The sequence below is a fragment of the Apodemus sylvaticus genome, chromosome 1 (assembly GCF_947179515.1).
Source record: "Apodemus sylvaticus chromosome 1, mApoSyl1.1, whole genome shotgun sequence".
NCBI classification, from domain to species: Eukaryota; Metazoa; Chordata; class Mammalia; order Rodentia; family Muridae; genus Apodemus; species Apodemus sylvaticus.
The window spans coordinates 187,224,411-187,235,091 of NC_067472.1; the positions used below are offsets into that span (position 1 = coordinate 187,224,411).

At 37.7% G+C, this 10,681-nt stretch overlaps 1 pseudogene; it reads right to left on the reverse strand.

The window, feature by feature from the left end:
• Nucleotides 1-2,065: 2,065 nt before the first annotated feature.
• Nucleotides 2,066-3,336, reverse strand: LOC127664369 (arginine/serine-rich coiled-coil protein 2-like; annotated as a pseudogene).
• Nucleotides 3,337-10,681: the final 7,345 nt, after the last annotated feature.

Here is a 10,681-nt window from a genome sequence, read left to right on the forward strand (position 1 = left end):
TAAAAACAAGGAAACCATGAAATTTGAAGGAAAATGAATGGGATTTAAAATTTTCATTCTGAGTGTGACTGCTATCCATGCCAGCTTTTCTCAAGAGAAAACTTGAAAACCTGAGAATTTCATGAAGTTGTTGTTTTTAATAGCTGTGTAGTATTCCATTGTGTAAATATACCTTTTTTTTTTATCCACTACTATGTTGAAAGACATCTGGTTTCTTTCAAGCTTCTGGCTATTATAAATTAGGCTTCTATGAACATAGTGGAGCATGTGTCCTTATTACATGTTGGAGCATCTTCTGGGTATATGCCCAGGAATGATATACCTGGGTCCTCAGGTAGTACTATGTCTAATTTTCTGATGAAGCTCCAAACTGATTTCCAGATTGGTTGTCCCAACTTGCAATACAACCAGCAATGGAGGAGTGTTTCTCTTTCTCTGCATCCTTGACAACATCTGCTGTCCCCTGAGTTTTTCATCTTAGCCTTTGTGATTGGTGTGAGGTGGAATCTCAGGATCGTTTTGATTTGCATTTCCCTGATAACTAAGGATATAGAACATTTTTTTATGTGCTTCCCAGCCATTCAAGTTTCCTCAGTTGAGAATTCTCTGTATCATTGTGTACCTCATTTTTTAACAGTTTTAATTGACTCTAGAGTCTCACTTCTAAGGTTCTTTGTATACATTGGATATTAGCCCTCTATCAGATGTATGTATCAGGATTGGTAAAGATGTTTTCCCAATCTGTTGGCTTCCATTTTTTCCTGTTGACAGTGTCCTTTGCCTTACAGGAGCTTTGCAATTTTATGAGGTCCCTTTCATCGATTCTTGTTCTTAGAGGATAAGCCATTGGTGCTCTTCTGTTCAGGAAATTTTTCCCTGTGCTGACATATTCAAGGCTCTTCCCCACTTTCTCCTCTATAAGCTTCAATGTATCTGGATTCATGTGAAGGTCCTTGATCCACTTAGACTTGAGCTTTGTACAAGGAGATCAGAATAGGTTGATTTGCATTTTTTGCATGCAGCTCTCCAGTTGACCCAGCACCATTTGTTAAAAATGCTGTCTTTTTTCCACGGGATGTTTTTTGGCTCCTTTGTCTAAGATCAAGTGGTCATAGGTGTGTGGGTTCATTTCTGGATCTTCAGTTTTGTTCCTTATTATACCTTCCTGTCTCTGTATCAATACCATGCAATTTTTGTCATTATTGCTTTGTAATACAACTTGATGTCAGGGATGGTTATTCCCCCTGAAATTCTTTTATTGTTGAAAATAGTTTTCACTCTCCTGGGCTTTTTGTTATTCTTAATGAATTTGCTAATTGCTCTTTCTAACTCTATGAAGAATTGAGTTGGTGTTTTGGTGGGGATTGCACTGACTCTGTAGATCTCTTTCAGTAAGATGGCTAGTCTTACTATATTAATCCTGCCAATCCACGAGCACGTGAGATCTTTCCATCTTCTGAGATCTTCTTTGAGTTCTTTCTCCAGAGACTCCAAGTTCTTATCACACAGATCTTTCACTTGCTTGGTTAGAGTCACACCAAGGTATTTTATGTTATTTGTGACTATTGTGAAGGGTGTCACTTCCCTAATTCCCTTTTTTCAATTGCATATTTTCTTTATTCACATTTCAAGTCTTATCCCCTTTCCATTTTTTATCATCACTGCCCAGCTTGTGTGCAGGATTATGTGCCACATGGCCAGACCTTCTAAAGGACATCTACAGAAACGTTGGCTTCATTTTTCAAGAAATGGAAATAACTTTGCTAGGTAAAGTCAAAAGTATAGAAGACAGGGGACATGAGAAAATCTATGTATGAGATTTTATCCCACCCAAAGCTTTAATATATTTGAAAAGTAGAATTCATGAACTAAAAACTATTGTCCTTCTAGAGTCCTGTCAAGTTTAATAGAAGTGGGTTCAACCTGATTACAACACTGACACCAGTATCACTGATCTGATATTTACAAAAAAGTAATATTTTTCAATAAATTAATGTCAATGCAACACCCAAGTCAGTTATAATACTAGCTGTTTGGTGAACAAGGTCCTAACATCAGACCAAGTCTATAAAGTCCAAATGGATATTTTCCAAACTTCACACATTGAAGATGTGAAACCCAAACCTGTTTCTCTTTGTGTGTGGGTTTGCAATCATACTGAGCATCAAGATTTCAAAAAAAAACTTCTTGTTGCTTCAAAGTCTTTTAACTTTCTTTATCAATGGAGCTATAGCCAACTTCATCTTCACTCTTAATGCCCATTAACTTCCTAAATTTGACATTTTGGTCCTTGTTTCCAAAATTCATTTTTTTAAGATTTCAGCAGACTGAGATTTGTTGCCTTCTTTCTTGCCTTGCCAGAGCATTTTCCTCTCTTTCTCTTGCTCAGCAAATTTCACGGGATTCACAGCTGCTGGGTTATAGTAACTGGGCACTGCTGCTATACCTGTCTCTGCCAAGGCTTTAGCTTCCAGGGCCACTATTTGGGCAGCCATAGCTATCTGAGGAGTAACCTGGGTAACCTGGGTTCCTGATTTCAACATTGCCTCCAGTTGCTGCAGCCACGGCAGCCATTTCTTGTTGTTTCTGATTTTGACCATTTCATTTTTTGTTCTTATAGTTTCTTTGTCCTTTTTCATCTAGCTAATCTTCATGGGTAAATTGCTGTGTTTCTCCCTCCGAAGGGAGCTGGACTAGGTGTCTGGCTTAGGCTTCTGCTAAATCTTCTTGGGTTTTTTTTATCCGCTTCTATCTTGACTTCAACTGCATGTTCTGCTCCTGGTTCTAGTCCTATGCCTGTGTATGGATCTTAATCAGGAGAAAGTTCTGATCCTTCTTTTTCTATATCTGCCTCTAGATGGTGACATCTTCCTGCCTCTGCTTCTGGGTTGGGATTGATTTTCCAATCCCTACTTCTTGAGCAAGACTTCTTCCTTTCCCTGTTTCTACTGCTATAGAGTCTTTAACTTGATCTAACTTCTGCCCCATGATGACTTCCTTTCTTTGTGTTTGTGTCTGTCCTCACCATTCCCAGATGAATTTAATCATTCTCTTCCTTTGTCAGTAGAGTGTTCTTTGTCATTGTGCTCCTCAGACTTGTGTCTCTTAGAGGCCTTATCTTTGGATTCTTGACTCTTTGCTTCTGCTCAGGCTCCTGTGCTTGCTTCCATCATTAACTAATTTTTGTTTTCTTTCTCTTGACCTTGACCTCAACTTTGAAAAATGATGTTTTGAGGCTACTGAAAAAATAGATATATTTGACTACTCTTTTTTTCTTTTCTCTATCTGGTGATGTCTTTTCTGGGCCTAATCTCATTCTGTATCAATAGCCACCATTGCTTTTGAGTCCCAGCTGCTAAATTGGTGCTTCTGCTTACCCACACTCAACAGTACTCCCTAATTTCTTTCTCAGCCCGTTTGTCCTTTGAGTAGAGGAAGGTTATTGATTTGGTTGAGTTTATTGTATATCCAGCCATCTTGATGAAGTTCATTATCAGGTTTAGGAGTTCACTGGTGGAATTTTAAGTAGACTATCATATCGTCTGCTAATAGTGATATTTTGACTTCTTCCTTTCCAATTTTTATCCGTTTGACTTCCTTGTTGTCTAATTGCTCTGGCTAGGACTTCAAGTACTATATTGAATAGGTAGGAGGAGAGTAGGCAGCCTTGTCAACTCCCTGATTTTAGTGGGATTGCTTCTAGTTTCTCTCCATTTAGTTTGATGTTGGCTACTGGTTTCCTGTATATTCCCTTCACTATGTTTAGGTATGGGACTTGAATTCCTGATGTTTCCAAGACTTTTACCTTGAAGGAGTGTTGGATTTTGTCAAATGCTTTCTCAGTATCTAATGAGATGATTGTGTGGTTTTTTCTGTGGGTTTGGTGCAGAATTTTATCAGACCTTCAATGAAGACCTAATTCCAATACTCTTCAAATTATTCCACAAAATAGAAACAGAAGGAATGCTACCCAATTTGTTCTATGAAGCCACAATTATGCTTATACCTAAATCACACAAAGGCCCAACATAGAAAGAGAACTTCAGACCAATTTCCTTTATGAATATTGATGCAAAATTCTTGCAAAAAAATCCAAGAACACATCAAAATGATCATTCACCATGATCCAGTAGTCTTCATCCCAGGAATGCACGATGGTTCCATATATGGAAATCCATTTATATAATCCACCATATAAACAAACTCAAGGAAAAAAACACACAATCATCTCATTAGATACTGAGAAAGCATTTGACAAAATCCAACACTCCTTCATTATAAAAGTCTTGGAAACCTCAGGTATTCAACTCCCATACCTAAACATTTGAAGTGAGAAAACACATTACAAATTCAGATCTTTGGAGGTGATGATATTTAATTAAATATAGGCTAAGCCTTCTATGGATAAAACATCTTGTTCTCCAGGGTAAAAGAGAGGAGAGCAAGATAAAATTTGCTGCATTGAAGATAACAAACAATAACAATTATAAAGTCACTGAAGACAATGAAGGATTAATTTCCTCAGTCAGAGGTAGAAAGCCAATACTTCAAGGGGTATGGAGAGGGGTGCATCTTATAAGGAGGGTGGAAAGTCTATTTCTTCGGGTGATATAAGCCCTTGAGAATCTGAAGGTTCAAAGTTCCCAGCCTCATGGTGTCCTGCCACACAGCTCCGTCCCAGGTTACAGGATCCCATCCTTTTTTTTTTCCATTTTTTTAATTCGATATATTTTTTATTTACATTTCCAATTGTTTCTGCTTTTCTAGCCTTCCCACTCCCCGAAAGTCCCATAAGCCCCCTTCTCTCCCCCTGTCCTCCCACCCAACCCTTCCCACTTCCCCATTCTGGTTTTGCCATACACTGCTTCACTGAGACTTTCCAGAACAAGGGGCCACTCCTCAGTTCTTCTTGTACCTCATTTGATGTTTGGATTATGTTTTGGTTATTCCAGTTTTCTAGGTTAATATCCACTTATTAGTGAGTGCATACCATGATTCATCTTTTGAGTCTGGGTTACCTCACTTAGTATGATGTTCTCCAGCTCCATCCATTTGCCTACAAATTTCATGAATTCATTGTTTCATTGTGGCAGAATAGTACTCCATTGTGTATATATACCACATTTTTCGCATCCACTCTTCTGTTGAGGGATACCTGGGTTGTTTCCAGCTTCTGGCAATTATAAATAGGGCTGCTATGAACATAGTTGAATATGGAACCTTATTATATGCTGGGGAATCTTCTGGGTATATGCCCAGGAGTGGTATAGCTGGATCTTCTGGAAGTGAGGTGCCCAGTTTTCAGAGGAACCACCAGACTGATTTCCAGAGTGGTTGTACCAATTTGCAACCCCACCAGCAGTGGAGGAGTGTTCCTCTTTCTCCACATCCTTTCCAACCCCTGATGTCTCCTGAATTTTTAATCTTAGCCATTCTGACTGGTTTAAGGTGAAAACTCAGGGTTGTTTTGATTTGATTTCCCTAATGACTAATGAATTGAGCATTTTTTAAGATCTTTCTCTGCCATTTGAAGTTCTTCAGGTGAGAATTCCTTGTTTAACTCTGTACCCCATTTTTAATAGGGTTGTTTGGTTTTCTGGAGTCTAACTTCTTGAGTTCTTTATATATATTGGATATTAGCCCTCTATCTGATGTAGGATTGGTGAAGATCTTTTCCCAATTTGTTGGTTGCCGATTTGTCCTTTTGATGGTGTCCTTTTGATGGTGTGTGGAGGAACGGATTCAGAAAATGTGGTATATTTACACAATGGAATACTACTCAGCAATTAAAAACAATGATTTCATTAAATTTTTAGGCAAATGGTTGGAACTGGTAAATATCACCCTAAGTGAGGTAACCCAGTCTCAAAAGAACACTCATGGTATGCACTCACTGATAAGTGGATATTAGACCAGAAACTTGGAATACCCAAGACACAATGCACATATCAAATGATGCCCAAGTAGAAGGAAGAAGTGGGCCCCAGTCCTGGAAAAGCTCAGTACAACAGTGTCAGGGAATACCAGAACATGGGAGTGGGAAGGGGTGGATTTGGTAACAGGGGTAGGGAAGAGGGCTTATGGGACTCTCAGGAAGGGTGGCATCCAGGAAAGGAAAACTCACTTGAAATGTAAATAAAGAATATATCGAATAAAAATAAACAGGAGACAGCAGGTGTTGGCAAGGATGTAGAGAAAGAGGAACACTCCTCCACTGCTGGTGGGATTGCAAGCTGGTACAACCACTCTGGAAATCAGTCTGGTGGTTCCTAAGAAAACTGGACATGACACTTCTGGAGGACCCTGTTATACCTCTCCTGGGCATTTACCCAGAGGATTCCCTGGCATGCAATAAGGACACTTGCTCCATTATGTTCATAGCGGCCTTATTTATAATAGCCAGAAGCTGGAAAGAATACAGATGTCCCTCAGTGGAGGAATGGATACAGAAAATGTGGTATATTTACACAATGGAATACTACTCAGCAATTAAAAACAATGAATTCATTAAATTTTTAGGCAAATAGTTGGAACTGGAAAATATAATCCTAAGTGAGGTAACCCAATCACAAAATAATACACATAGAATGTAGTCACTGATAAGTGGATGTTAATTAGCCCAGAAACTTTGAATACTCAAGACACAATTAACATATCAAATGATTCCCAAGAGGGAAGGAGAGTGCCCTCTTCCTGGAAAGGCTTTATGCAACAATGTAGGGGATTGCCAGGATAGAGAAGTGGGAGGGGAATGGGCAGAGAAAAGAAGGCTTATGGTACTTATGGGGAGCAGGAAATCAAGAAAGGGGAAATCATTTGGAATTTAAACAAAGAATATAGAAAATTGAAAAAAAAGGAAAAGAAAAAAAGAAAACGAAAAAAAAGATGCTACAATGAAAGAAAAAGTACTTTGTCCTTGCGACTTGTTTCAATGATAAAGACTGAAATATGCAGCATTCTGTCCATTGCTCCATAACAAACCTACCTCTTCCTGACCATTGCTTTCCCATGGCAACAGTTCTCTCATGGTGAACCATGATCAAAGCTGCTGTTATGAATTGGGCATTTAGAGATGTCAGCATAGCAGTCCCTCAGGTTCTCACAACATTTCTGCCATGATCCTATTCCTTCCTGCTCAGTGTGACTTCTACAAATAGACTTCTCATGAGGCTTTCAGTAACTTTCACATACTCTCTATAAGATCTCTTCCTGCAGGAGCTGTGAGGACAAAGCACAATGATCAGTGGCCTTTGAGAGTTTGATGTTTTCCCATATTACTCTGTTCATTAGGACATGTGGACAGCCCAAATTGGGAATTTTATTGATGACAGTCATATGCTCGATATTCTAGATAATAAATGAATAAAACAGGCAGTTAGGTTAATGCATTCATTAGAATATGTGTACTTCTTTGAGAGTATGAGGTGATATTGACCACAACTATTTCTTAAATCCTCTGTCACGGGTTATCATAAAAGATTTTTCCTCTGTTAGCTGTGAATATTTAAGAGGCAAAAAGAAGAATTACACACTGGTTCAGTGTTGTTACCAGTGTTGCCATTGTGGAAGATGTCTCTGTCTTTTCTTTTTATTAATTGACTGTTTATATCTTTTTAAAACATTTGACTCTTAGTCTACATGTATTCCATTATTCTTACATTTATGAATATATCTATACAAAATATACATCATAAATTCAGCTCTTCCAATTGGTGCCACTAATTGATATGTGTATCAATTCTACTGAATTTGGTATGCATTCAAGTATTTCTTGCCTCTTCCTCTTGGTGTATGTAGAGAGAATTTTTATCAATAACAGTTTTTATAGGTGACAATAAAAACCAATCCAAAGGGAAATCCACACAGGTAAAAGAACTCATATTGAGTTTCCTGTTTGGATGTGTGGGTTAAGTTCTAAATATGCCATATGTAGATATAATCCAAAGTGACAAATTGATTTTAGAGTTGGTGTCTGTCAGAAGACAAGAGCATTAGTAGTAACAATCTGAATAGTGACCGAAGATTTTGATGAGAATGAGTTGAAGTGTTTTAATGGAAAACTGGTTTGTGTGATCAAAAATACTTTTGGGCATATCGGAAACTGAGGAAGTTTGGGATAGGAGAGTGATTAAATATCTAAAATGGCTATATTGATGTAGTGTGATTTACACTAAAACTTAGCCTGAATCTTAAAAGATGATTCCTACATGAGGAAAACTATGAGAGCCCTCAAAATTTGAACAAGAGAAAAATGCTTGTTTAAAGTACTGTTTCAGCATGCTCTACCAGGATCTGAGGCTTTGAGTTTCTGTTTAAATAAAAAGTGAAGTTGAATTCACCTGCAGTTCTATAATTCTATTTATCTTGGGTTCTCCATTCTCATCATCTCAAGGATTAAATGTTCCTCAGCAAATAGCTCTATTCAGATTTCTGTGCTGGAAGCTTCAGTATCTGAAGTGAACATGGTTGAAATTTTATGAGCCTTTCATATCTGAGTAGTCATATATTGACTCAAAAGTAAATATAGGGACTTCATTGTATATTTTAATTCCCCTAAATTCAGGGGGATAAAATGTGTATTACGTCATGGAAAATATTTTCGTGTGTAAATTTCTATGTTCAGATTTTATAATCTGATGCATATTTTTCTGTGCAATAGGAGATTGCAGTATTTTAGAACTCAAATGAAATTTTTACTATACTATATTAGTTGATATTTCAAAAGACATATCACCTACAAATTATTTGATAATCTTATATCTGTAATGGAACCTGCTGTTGTATCATTGCAATTAACAACATAGTAGCAGGCAGCATTCTTTGATTTGATTTTTTGGCTTTTTTGTTTGTTTGTTTTGTTTTTTTGAGGCAGGGTTTCTCTGTATAGCCCTGGCTGTCCTGGAACTCACTCTGTAGACCTGGCTGGCCTCGAACTCAGAAATCCACCTGCCTCTGCCTCCCAGAGTGCTAGGATTACAGGCATACGCCACCACCGCCCGGCTAGCAGGCAGCATCTTATGCACACATTTTCATAATCTGTGACTAATTAATGTGTTTGTAAAATCACGGTAGACATTTTCTGTCTTTTTTAATTGTTTTTTAGATTGACATAATTTTATAATTTTAGATTTTATATATGTATATGAATATTTATGTATGCTTGTAATACATTGGAAAAATAGAAAGGTTGTTATTAAATAGAAAGAAATATACTTTTATCTTTTTTATAGGATATTTTCTTTATTTACATTTCAAATATTATCCCCTTTCCAAGTCCAACCCACAGATCTCCTATCCCATCGCCCCTGTTCCTGCTTCTATGAGTGTGTTCCTCCACCCACCCAACCACTCCCATTTCACCCTCCTTGCCATTCCCCTACATTGGGGCATCAAACCTTCACAAAACCAAAGGCCCCTCCTCCCATTGATGTCCAACAAGTCCATCCTCTGCTACAAATAAGGTGGAGCCATGGGTTACTACATATATACTCTTTGGTTGGTTGTTTAGTCCCTGCGAGCTCTGGGAGGGTTTGGTTGGTTGATATTATTGTTCCTACTATGGGGTTGCAAACACCTTCAGCTCCTACAGACCTTTCTCTACATCTTCCACTGGGGACCCTGTATTCAATCCAATGGTTGGCTGCAAGCCTCTGTATTTGTCAGATTCTGACAGAGGCTATCAAGAGACAGCTACATCAGGCTCCTGTCTGAAAGTACTTCTTGGAATTCATAATAGTGGCTGGGCTTGATAACTGTGTATGATATAGATTCCCAGGTGGGGCAGTCTCTGGATGGACTTTTCCTCAGTCTCTGCTCCACACTTTGTATCTCCTCCCGTGGGTATTTTATTCCCCCTTCTAAGTAGGACAGAAGTATCCATACTTTGGTCTTCCTTCTTCTTGAGCTTCATGTGGTCTATGAATTGTATCTTGGGTATTCCAAGCTTTGGGGCTAATATCCACTTATCAGTGAGTACATACCATGTGCATTGTTTGTGACTGGCTTACCTCACTCAGGATGATATTTTCTACTTCCGTCCATTTGCCTAAGAATTTCAGCAAGTCATTGTTTTAATAGCTGAGTAGTACTCCATTGCCTCAAAGTACAACACTTTCTGTAACATCGATTGTGTTTTAAATATAATCAGGAGATATAATTATATCCATAACATTTGTTCCACTACTGCACCAGAATAGCTTACAGGCCAGTCACTATTTTAGTTTGCAATGTTTGTAACTTTGAGATAGCCATGCTTACGTTTCTGTTCTGGTAGCATGCAGAGTACCTTGCATATCTTGAATGCTACTTAGGAGAGTGAAGCTTAATACATAATGCTTTACTTGTGTTTATATTGTAAATATACTTTTTTTTATAAGGCATTAGTAAGATTTTATATTTTTGGATTTTATATATGTATATGAATATGTATGTTTGTAGTAGTGAAAAAATAGAAAGGTTGTTATTAAATAGAAAGAAAAATACACATGATAGAGGCGTCTGTTTCTTTCAAATAATGGTGTTCTTTGATTTAAACTTTTGAATTTTATGATGTCTGATTTATGAATTTTTGTTTTTATTCTCTATACTTTTGGAGTACTTCTCAGGAAGTACTATTCTGTATAATGAAGTCAAGTGAATTTTCTACTTCCAGGTAAAAAGTGACCTTCAGAATTAATTCATA